The sequence below is a fragment of the Crocodylus porosus genome, unplaced genomic scaffold (assembly GCF_001723895.1).
Source record: "Crocodylus porosus isolate Cpor-Errol unplaced genomic scaffold, CroPor_comp1, whole genome shotgun sequence".
NCBI classification, from domain to species: Eukaryota; Metazoa; Chordata; order Crocodylia; family Crocodylidae; genus Crocodylus; species Crocodylus porosus.
The window spans coordinates 16,565,505-16,577,578 of record NW_017728917.1 but is presented as its reverse complement, the minus strand read 5'-3'; the positions used below and the strand labels follow the sequence as shown (position 1 = coordinate 16,577,578).

General features: G+C 42.3%; 1 long non-coding RNA gene across 1 annotated transcript; it reads right to left on the bottom strand.

Moving 5' to 3' along the window:
• Positions 1 to 10,726: 10,726 nt before the first annotated feature.
• LOC109311454 lies at positions 10,727 to 11,871 on the bottom strand. Its single transcript, XR_002101506.1, has 2 exons — positions 11,374 to 11,871; positions 10,727 to 11,264 (listed from the first exon to the last, which is right to left on the bottom strand). It is a non-coding gene; the product is annotated as an uncharacterized LOC109311454 (long non-coding RNA).
• Between the last annotated feature and the right edge of the window lie 203 nt (positions 11,872 to 12,074).

The window sequence follows — 12,074 nt, the reverse complement described above, 5'->3', positions numbered from 1 at the left end:
AACAGGCCCTATGATGAGAGACTGAGAGCCATGGGACTCTTCAGCCTGGAAAAGTACAGGCTCAGGGGGGACCTGGTGGCTGCCTATAAATATATAAGGGGTGTACATCAGGAACTGGGGGAACGTTTGTTCACCAGAGCACCCCAAGGGATGACAAGGTCAAAAGGTCACAAACTCCTCCAAGACCGTTTCAGGCTGGACATAAGGAAAACTTCTTTACCATCCGAGCCCCAAAGCCTGGAATAGACTGCCTCTCGAGGTGGTGCAAAGGACCTACTCTGGACTCTTTTCAGAAACATTTGGATGCCCATCTTACTGGAATCCTTTGACCCCAGCTGACTTCCTGCCCCTGGGGCAGGGGCTGGATTCGATCTTCCGAGGTCTCTTCCAGCCCTAATGTCTATGAAATCTATGAAATCATTGTTTAGTGTGCAGCTTTGTCACTTTAGCTACTGCATGCTGTTCAAAAGCCTGCTCTGAAGGTAGAATTATTCATTTCCTCATGGGTTTTTCTATGGCATTCATCAGGATAGGATCCAAGTGCTTCAGAAACATTAAGTAATTAATCTTCACAACATTCCTGTCTGTAAAATGGAGGTAACAACACTCCCTTAACTGAAGTGGGGGGGCTGAAACCCAGATATGGAATCCAAAGGTTTCTGACCACCCAACCTGAGATAACTTTAACCTGGTTTTTCAGAATACTTGACTTCAGCACTTTATATGTTTACAGCCCAGCTCACATTGATTTCAGTCGTGGCTGTGCTGCTGGCAGTAGTGGTGGTTGTAAAATACAGTGAACACATTTTCCAGTCTCTTGCTCTTTAAACGAAGAACGATAAACACTCTTACAAGCCAAATCCTCAGGTCTTATATTGGATCTCCAGAAAAATGATGATGACTTATTAAAAGACTGGTTTACTGATTTGCCTAGCTTCACACACAAACTGTCAGAGGGAAGGGGAAGAATTCAATTTCCTTAACTATGGGATTATCTTTTAGCTTGCTGCAGACCCCTGCCTTATTCATTCACACTCCAACTTCTGTAACAAAAGAGACAGGGTAACTACCCCCATTACTATACATGCGTAATTAATATCCAGAGCAAATCCCCCTGGTAGACAGGGAGGAGTCAGGGGTGCTATGGAAAAACACTATATGAGCACATAATTAAAGTTCACAAACGCAAAAAGGAGGCTGTATTAAGACTCTGCATGTAACCAACTCTGACATTTCCTAACCTTTGAATGCTAGACTTGCTAGGCTTTTTAAAGAGCCAAACTGGATAAACACTCCAGAATGCTATTATGTGGGACCACGTGACACCCATGTATTCATTAGTAGGCCTGGAGCATCTCTACATCCATCACACAGGCCTTTGACACTTGTGTCAATGGAGGGACTGATGGCTCACGTAGGTTGTCACTGTATATATATGCACTAGCAATAGAGGGTAGTGCATTTACCAGCATATTTCACAGGTATTTGTTCATACCAGGGGAACAGAAAGACAGCAAAGTCTTGGATGTCCTTTCAGGATCTGTAGATGGGTGTTCTCCAAGCAGACCACGTGTATTTCATATGACTATGGCCCCTTCTTCTTCCCTATCTCCTCCAATGTATCCCTCTCTCTTTCCCAACCCTGTCCACTTCCCTTCCCTGCCCATTAAGGACTAGGATGTGTCAAGCTATCTCTTTTTTAATACCAGTAAGTAGTCTCACCAAATGCAATTATCACATCTTCCACTAAAATCATCCCTGTCCCAGAAAAGAGCATCATTTTACCACCACATCCTGCAGGCTTAATGCTTTTGTTACTACATGGGGCTTTGATTGCCAATTTCTAAGTGCTCAGAAAGAAATGTACCTAATTCCCATTTATAGTTGTTATTCATGACTAGTCTGAACCTTGAATGCACCTATGAAGGCAACACTGCTGCTGGCAATAGCGGTATCTGTAAAATCACCTCTTCCAGTCCCTTTTTAAAGTTGCTCTTTAAATGCAGAATGGTCAGGATGTTGAATGGTTAGTTGGAAAAGTTGGGTAGCCATTGAATATTGGCTCAACAGCCAATTTATAAGCCTTCTTTTAGAGAACACTTTGGAAAGATGCACAGGAGAGATATAAACACTTTCTGCATTCCTTGGTAGGCTACAGGCAAGTTACGTTGCCATGTCGCTAAGTCTTTAGATCCCAGCCACTTCTCCAGTTTGGGATGATATATGACTAGTATGCCTTGATAGGCTTCCACCCATTTCCTTTCAGCTTAAGACAGAACTGTTCATACTATTTCAACCTTCTTTGCTGATTACAGCAAAGGTGTAATGAAGGCAAGTTGATCAGACAGATTGCACAAAGAAGGGTAGGATAGAACCGAGAAATCAAAATAAGAATGAAATAAGTGTGAGGGGAAGGGATGGCAGGAGTCAAAGAACTTACATCTTAGAAAGAAACTACCTGGTTTGGCCTTTCTGACTCCTGGATTGGGTTTCCTAATTTTCCTATGGCATATCTGTGGTGGGGAAGTGCATGAGAAAAGTCCTAACAAGTCTCCTGTTTCAAAAAAATATCCCCAAAACAAATTTTGGGTATGAGGTTTTTCAGAGAAAAATCTCTTCAAGACATGGACAAAAAATCATCAATCAGTGCCTAACCGGATACCCAGACTGGCTTCTACAGAGATATGCATCTCTTCTGAGTGATTAGATTTTTCAGTCATCATACTAATTCACAGCAATCCTTGAGGATATTGTTACCATGCATTTTTTATCTATGCAAGGATGACTGTACCAAGTCTTTGTTTGCTCCTTGTTTCCATCAGTAGATTAATAAAAATCCATTTCTGGGTCAAAATGATCTTCTGACCTATCTTAAATTACCATAGCAATTCTTCCTCTCTGTCCTTAAACAAATACTGTAGGTATTAACTCTATATAACTCTGAATTAAAACCCTACCTTCCAACATCCCTTTTCTACCAGTCTTTGGGAAGGTTAATTCCCTAAACTAGATCTCTCTCTGCACTCTGCATATACTAACTCCTCCATATATTCTGAATAGACTCAAATCCTAAGTCTAAGTATTCCTGAACTATAGGGAAATTTGGATCTAGATATGAAGTTCCAGCCCTGGTCCAGCACCACATTTAGGAAAAGTGCTTTATTTTATGTCCTAACTGATATAAGAGCTGTCAAATGAGGTAAGTGCATCTACTGCATTTGCTAGTGGATGACTTCTTTAGGCTCAGCTGGTAGCAACAGATAACAGAGGTCCTGGTTTAAGTTGCATTGCCAGAGACAGTTTAGCCACCAGATGGTTTTCTCCTCTAATTGATCATCTGTTCCCCTGACTATCATTTTGCATCATGTGACAGATGAAAATTAGTCTAAGCAAACAGTATCATAAAAGATTTACCTACAAGGATGGAAGTTTTGGTTTTTTCGCACTTAAAATTCATGTAATCTTAATACTACATTTACTTTCTCCACAATCTCTGTCCCCTACTGTGTGTGTTTCCTGGTTCTCGCTTAATGACATGTAGGGTATTTCCATGACCTAATTACAGTATCTCAGATCAGACCTCATTTTCTCACTACTTGGCATTCTAATGATGTTGTCAGCTTCTTACTTCGGGGGGGATTCTGTTTGCCTAGCATAGGGTGGTACAAGGTTATGAGCACTCAAACATGTATTCAAGATTGCTTAGCCACCCGCCAGAAGGTTCTTTGCAGTTGGGGTGATTAGACCTTTATCCATGCTCCCATGCACCCTGGGGGGGTTTGTCATATACATCATTAATGTAATGAGAAACTTACCCCTGATGCAGCACTTTCCATCCACTGAGCTTTACCAAACTTTCCATCCACTGAGCTTGGCCAGATAAAAGTTATGATCTGTATATTGTGAGCAGGGTAACTGTGGTTCAGAAGGCTGAAAGGAGTCTAGGTCAAATGGCATGTCCAGGAGTACAATCTCAACTGTCTGACACCCAGCACAGTGCCCTTTCCATTAGGCTGCAGTGGCTGAAGGCCAATTTGTCAACAAACAAAGTCCAAACCTTGTATATTTTATCCTGCTCTAGGTCATAACAGCCTCTAAATTGCTTTGAAGTATTTACGGCCTGATTCTATTCCCAATGAAGGTAATATTAAAGTCATGTAGGGGCACTCATATATTACAGAGGTGAAAGCCAAGTATACATGCACATATACTCCAGATTGGTCCCTAATGGATGTTCCCAATCCCATTGCTGCACTAAGTGAACTGTCTGTATCTTTCCCTTGAATGGGACACCGTGACATGTATGGTTTTATTAGACATCGCTCTTATAAATATGAGCCTGTTTCACTATACCAGATCGCCATCACCTTATTTTCTCTTCCTCCCTCAACAACCCTCTTAAGTGCCAAGTGTCCTACCGACTCTGGCTCTGCTTGATTAGTGTAAGATAGACCAATGTGGTCTGCAGTAACCTGCTGATGTTGCAAGGCCCATGTCTCCAATAGTCTGGTGTAAAAAAAAAATATCGAGCAGTTAAAACTTTTTGCCCATGAGCTAGGAGATGGACTAGGTAATCTAACAAGCCTCTCTCACCTTTTATTTATATGGTCTGGTAACAGCAAAATCCTTCTTGGTGTTAAAGATTAACAGAAATTGATTTGCAAGCTCTTAGCCTCAAAATCACAGAAAGAAAGCACCCATCACCCATCTCCTCTGCCTGATGGATTTGCTTCCTACACAGTAGCTATCACATGATACTCTTTAGCAACTTTTTTGTCCCTGCTTACAGGCTCAGATGCACCAGTCTTAAAAGCAAATTAAAAAAAAATCTTTTCTTTGTTTAATGAACCTTAAAATCACTTTGAAGCAGTCCTAGAGTCCTGCTGATTTGACATTTTGAATCTCTCCTTTGGCTACAAACCCCCCCAAAATTGTGATTCCCTCCTAACCTATTGTTTATCACACCCGTGCTTTCTGATGTTATCCCAGATCTATCACTAACACAAGTTAGAACTGGTCACTATCATTGGCTCCATTTCATCTGGCTTCATATAGTTCTGTTTTCAGTTGACTTTAAACTGTCCAGCCAGTATCACATGTCAGTAATCAATGTTTAAGGGAGGCAGGTGAAGATTTAAATATTCCCTGCAGAGGTCTGTGAATTCAAACCAAAGGTATAGAGTAACACTCAAGAAATAAGAAGGGAAATTAACCAGATTTTCCAATACAGGCACACCTGGCTAATATGCACTAATCAAATTATGTATGCACTAGAGTCAGCACATGTCCCTGCTCCCCCTACACACAGGCACCTATGATGTCCACATCTCAGCTGGGAGTGCACAGAAACATGCAGGGTGCCCTTATGGCTAAGTATAGACAGTCAAAATGCCAGAGGCTGAATTGATTCAGTCTTTCCAGGTTAGTCTAAGCTGCATACATTGAACTGATCAGCAAATGAAGAGACATTCGCTTCAATGCCGCTGCTATTTGTCCCTGGGGAATGCCCATGCCATGTGCACTCTGGCATGTGGCACATTGCCCTGGGTGCGTTAGGGGAGGCTGGGGCCAGCAACTATGCTGGTCCCAGCAGCCTTACCTGGGGCCCTGGGGGCCTCCAGGTGCTGCAGCTGCTATGATCCTGCGGCAGGGGGCCTGGCTGGCAGCTGGAGTGTGCTTCTGGTCAACCAGGCTTTGGTTTTGGACAGTGCTCACTGCTGCAACATGTGCCACCCTGCTTTTTTTAGGTGTGGGTTTTTTTGATCCCAGGATCTCCCAGGATACAACCCGCCCGCCCACCCCCGCGACACACACGCCCCACGCTGGAAAGTAGCAGGTGGAGAACAGCTGCATATGCAGCCTGTGGCACTGCAGACCCATGTGCAGTGCCGTATACTGCATGTCCCCACTCATCTGAATGTGTCTCTGTTGTGTTACAGATTTGAACCGTTTTCCGATCACTTATACCAGTGTATGTGACATTTCTGTCCCTAGCCTATGTGTTTATAGAAAGTTTGATCCAAATTCTCGGAGATAAACAACAGTGAATCTAGTTTAACCTTCTAAGCTGAAAGGAATTTAATGAGGCCACCCTAAACAAATAGTGCTTCTGAATTTGAAACCCCAGTTTAGCTAGTCTGGACCATCGTGCAAGCTTGTTTGTGTCCCTTTAAGCCTTCACTAAGTTTACATTTGCTTGGATCTGTAGTTTTTAAATGCTCGGCACAAAGTGACATTGAGAGATTTCATTTCACATGCTCTGTTTCTCCTGTTAATTCTAATTCCCAAGGGCTCTTCGTAGAACTTTAGATATCATTAGCTAATATGTTCATCTGCATAATTTCATCTTTAAGATTTTCTTCCTATTAAACACGTGATCAGTATGCATTCCTTGGGAGGTCATTATCACAGTTCTGATCTTAATGAAGGTGACTGGGTAGTCATGTGTGCTTCCAGAAGACCTCAGTTGTAACATAAGAACTACCCACAGCACACTTTGTGCTAGCAGAAAGATTGAGTGACTACAAAAAACAATGGGTGAGAGCCTTGGGTCTGATATACGGAGAGCACAGGTCATGGTGATGTGCATAGCTGTGGCTTAGAGATTATTTAAAACATTTGTGAATCTTTTTTTGTGAATGGTTTTTTTTGGTGCATTTTTGTGAATGTCCAGATATACTGACTCATTAGCACTGCTGTCAAAAAATAAGACCTAATGCCAACTTTGCTAGCTTCCACCCTCAAGTTATACTTTTGCTGGAGTGCCTACCAACTAATGATGCTAGCTGAAGTAGAAATGGGCACAGATGGCCTTATGCAGAATCATTAGGTGGTGTAGTAGCTAATCTGTGTCACTACATGATCTCAGCAGTATTAGAGCTGCTGAGGACTATTTGGAGTGTTTTGTGTTTTTTCCCTTCAGAAAATGCTATTGTTGGGAAGATTTATTAGGGCCAAGATCAGGTGTATAGTGAACAACAATGAGCTGTATGCTGTGGTGATTAGGGGCCCAGTTAGGATAGGGGAAACCCGCATCTTTTTCTGATTAGGACCAGAGACTTAAAACTGGGTTACCACCCCTCCCGATCAATGTCCTAAACCCCAGGTTACAGCAGCCATGGCTCTGGTACAATGGACATTTAATTACTTTTTAAGCATAAGTCAGCTCTAGCACAGGAGATGGCGACAAAGGCTAATTCTAAAGTCCACTAGGTAGGGACCAACATCTCTGTTGTAGGAGACCCAGGTTCAAGACCTGGGCCCAAATCACAGAGTCTTACTTTCCAGCTAATGCTGGTCATTCCTGCCCTCCTCCTCCTTGTCAGAATTGCCACTTACATCTTGTTTTTAAATTAAATTATAAGCATTTGGGGGACATAGAATATGTTGCATTATGTCTGTATATTGCCTTGTACAATGAGATGCTGATCCTGCCTGACTGGTGCCTTCAGAAGATGCCATTGTAACACATTGGCAAAGTGTCGTTACCTTCTCCTCCTCAATCTGCTAATAGATAACACAACCTATTATAGATAATAGCCAAAGGGGATAACTACCACAGTAGCTGAAGTTTCTTCTATACATCTGAGAGCTCCAGGTGAAAATCCTGTTGATGACCCACCCCAATGTCTTTGCCATACAAATAACAATAACAACACTAACTAAAATCCAGGATGAGGCTTTACTATCATTTGAATACAGCTCTAAGCTGCATTTCCAGCACCTCTCACTTCAACAGATGGAACAAAACACTGGATCTGGGTCTCCACCTATGCTTTGTGACTGGTGCACTTGGTGTAGTGGAAAATAAGCTAGCATTGCTACCAGCTGCTATGGGCTTCAGCAAGATTGTTTTTCTTTATGACTTACTAAGGAAGAGAGCATTGTCCCCAGGGCTATGGTGAAACATAATGAAATATGTTCTGCATGACCTATGGATGTCTTATTTACCATGACATGAATTTGCTGAGCACAAATCATAGAGTTGGGTTTTATCAGATTTCCCACATATACAAGAGATTATCACTGACACCCCCATCCCATTGTTCCCTCTTTGTAGACCACGTGGTACTGCGTTCAGTGGAAAGGATAAATAAATCCAATATTTCTACAGCATCTCGATGAGAGGTGACAAAACTAGGATTAGTACAACCCTGCGTGAGCTTCATGGGTATGAAAGGAATGGAGACGTGTAGTTTGTTCCTTTAGAGGAGCTGGGATGAGGTGGGGAGAAAGGGCAGTTGGAGCATAGCAGTTACCATTGTTACTTGGTGTTCAGGGTGAAGCCCCAGCTCCTGGAGCCAGGTTATTTTGTGAGACCTCAGCTTTCATTAAAACCCCCCAACTTCTAGCTCTTTGACTGCCAGAAACCCAATCATTCACATTACATTAGGGATCCAATACCAATAATAAAAGCAAAGTCATGCTTTTTAGCCAGTGGCATGGGATTTTGAGGCCTGACTCCAGAGTTTCAACTGCTTGGGGTTGGTTAGACTGGGGCAAAGGCTGCTAAGTTGGACTTACTTTTGGAGGACATAAGAAGCAGCACAAGTAAAGAAGCCAGCAGTCACTAAAGGCTATATGAGGCCTTCGCAAGAGCATTTCAGCAGCTGAACAGAGAACTTTTGTGTGGCAAAGAAGGAGCTATTAAGGAAGGTGTGTGTGTGTGTGACAGAGAGAAAACGTGGAGGAGGCTGAAAAGAGAACATGCATCAATGGAGGGGAAAACAGAGACTAGAGGGAGGGGAGAGAGTCAGAGAATGATGAAGATGGGAACATTTGAAGATACTGCCTGCCACATCTGCACTCTCTCTAGAGCAGCTGTTGCAGCCATGCTGTTTCAGCAAAGGTCAGGCACCACTTGTTATAAATTATATTTTCTAAGGATCAGTATTTTGTTCACTCAAGATCACTGAATTGGCACTTTTCACAAAATACATGAGATGTTTCCTGGAGTGGGAATTCCTATATACAGAAAAGCATAAATTGCCTACAACATTTACAGTGGCAGCAACAAAAATGTCCCCCTTGTAATGTTCTAATGTGAAACCTATATTAATGCAAGTCTCTAGGGACCGGGAATGATGCTGTTTAAATGTGAAGTTATATGGGAAAACTATTTCAATGCTGGCCTAGGAAGTCCAGAATTAAAATGTGAGATTGCAGAGAAAATTAATCCATAGCTATCTTTGGGGAACAACAACATTATAATTTAAGATATAATGGGAAAATGATTTCAGTGCAATTCTGTTGGGACACGTAGCAATGTCACTTCACGTAGAAAAAACTATTTCAATGCATGTCCATGGAGACCTGTAACAATACAGCTTGGGTGTGCAGTTCCACAGGAAAAGGATTTCAATACCAATATGATGAGGCTAAATAAGGTCATTAGATTATAATGAGAAAATTATTTGAAGCAAAGAAGGCTTAAACAATAGACACAGAACAGCTGCACTGAGTTTCACCCACTTCAGTTGTGGACAGTCAGTGAGGAAGCTGATCCTAATGTACCTTCCTCAATTTGAGGACAGCTGGGAGCTGAAACACTGTCCCCAGCCTAACTTAGAGCAGCCTGAAGACTGCAATAATTAACTGGATGCAGTGATCTTGGAGAGACCTTTATGTTGGCTGAAGAACAGTCAAAGTGCTGTGCATTCTGGCCTGCCCCCAGGGCCGGCCACAGGCATGGGTGAACCGGGTGGCCGCCAAGGACCTGGACAGGAAGGGGGTCCGAAAATGGTAAAAATAATGATTATCATTATTATTATCTCTGGTGAAGGGGGGCCCAATACTAAAAATTTGCTTGGGGCCACCAGGAGTCTAGGTATGGTGCTGCCCGCCCTGGTGTGCTTTCTTCACAACCCTTCACCTATATGAAGAAGGTGGGGAATGCCTGGCTCTGTCTAAGAAATTCTCAGCTATTGCCTTGCAGCAGTTGTTATATGGCTGCTTTGCTTTGTGGTATTTTAGAAGAATAGCCAGTTCTGGGGCTGAGATGGAGCACACAATGAGGGGAATACTTCCTTTTGTGAAGTCTCCTAAAGAGGTGGCCCTGGTCCAAACACTGCCCCATATGCCAAAATTTGCAGAGATTAAACTAAACTGCACAAGTTCAAATCTATTGCTTTGCCTATATCCAAATACATCCAACCTCTAGGAAAGCTGAGGTTCTGAATTGATAATGCTGATTAGCAATTCACATTTAAATGGACCCAAACAAAAAGCCAGTTTTGAATAACCTGTTGAGTACCTGGATTTGGAAATCTGGATTTCACAATCCAGACCAATCTGTCTCTGTACAGACTGCATTAAAGTAAGGATCTAATTTACCAAGAGAATAGCAATTTCCCTAAGCTTGTCTTCGCTTGAAATTCCACAAGCACAAATTCTATGAAGACACCATTACCCGGTGCCACGAAGATGCAATATTTTCACAGGGGAACTAAAATGTATTTCCATGTGTTTCCTGTTAGGTTTTACACAAGTGGTAGTTACTCATCAACACAATTAGCACTCTTGAAATTTCATATCTAGATAGATGGACATAGTAAGTGTATGGGTAAATGGATGAAATTGGTTTTGTCACTTTTAAGCACTACATGTATTGGTTTTAATAATTTATAACCAACATCTTCTGTAACATGACCTATAAGAAGCTGTTAAAGTCTTTGGCTGCATCCAGTACCTGTTTAGTTAGTAGGAAGACAGCAATTAACAATGCAACTGTAATTTAAAGTGTTATTTATTCGTTTACAACCACAGTTCAATTGAAGTACTACACACCCCAAAATAAAAGCGCAATGTGATCCTGCTTTTACTCAGCACGCGACACTTGGCCTCAGCAAGTCCAAAGCTTATAAGACTTCATTCATCCAGACTTTCACCTTTTGTTTGAGAGAGAGACCTGAACTGCAAATATATTCCTTAACTGTCCCCCATTTCACAGGGTGTTATTTGCTCTCATTACAAAATTGTTTCAATCAATCTGATGTATTCTCGCATTTATTGTTGCAGAGTGTCTATTTCAGAACCATTGTGCTGAGCTTCTGGAAGCAGTTACTTGCCTAGAAAGAAAGAATCAGGCAACATTTTAAGCGCCCTATTCTTTTTTTGCCCTTCGTTTTCCATCTTTGCTATATATTATGACTTACATTTAGGCCAGGCATACAGTGAGGTATGCTGCAGAGTTCAGGCAGATCCAAGTTTGGAGGCTGTTTGGATCCAAGCTCTTGTTTATGTCCAGTTCCACTTTCCAGTTGCTGCTGAAGTTGAATTTGGGGAAGGCATAGTAAGCTTGTTTGTATTTTGCCTTTAAAAATGGCAGAAGTGTAAATCATATTGAGAAGTATGTAGCCCTGTCAAGTGACTCACCTCTTTCTAGGAATGAAAGCAGACGTTTCAATCCCTTGGCTTTAGATGCCTTCCAGTTGATTTAAGATGTAAAGTATTCTCTTTCGGGCTTCTCAGTATCTGTTTGCAAATAGATTTGGAGTGCGAGCTGCTGAAATACAAAGAGCAGGCTCCAGATTCTGCTCTCACTTGCTTCTGAGATTTGTGAGATGTCCCGATTACTCAGTCCAAGTGATGCATTAAATTTGGCCATGGCTGAGTTTTAAACGCTGTTCAAATGACTCATCTGTGTGTTCTTAAGCTTAATCATTTGGAGGGAATGCACAGCTTGAGCTACTTTGTCCCAAAACAGCCCCCCTGCTTCAGGGCCCCTCTTGAAAGGGGCAGCAAGTCGCTAGGGGAGCTTGGTTCTGCAGTGTTATCAGTCATGCTGACAAGGAACCTGGGAACAGCACCAGAGGGCATCATAAGAGCTCAGCCCCGCATTTGAATTGGCCTTATCCTTGGTGGGATCCCCTGGGATACTGGAGAATTGGCAGGTTCTGAGGGATGGCATCTCTAACTCTTACTTGAGGACAAATGGGCAACAGATAATTTCAGAGGAAACTATATGTGAGGGACCACAAAGAATCTTCCCCCCCATCTGGTCCAAGACACCAGGCCTTGTTTTCACTTATGCCAAGGCCCAGCCTATGCACAGATTCAATTAAATGATTTCAAAA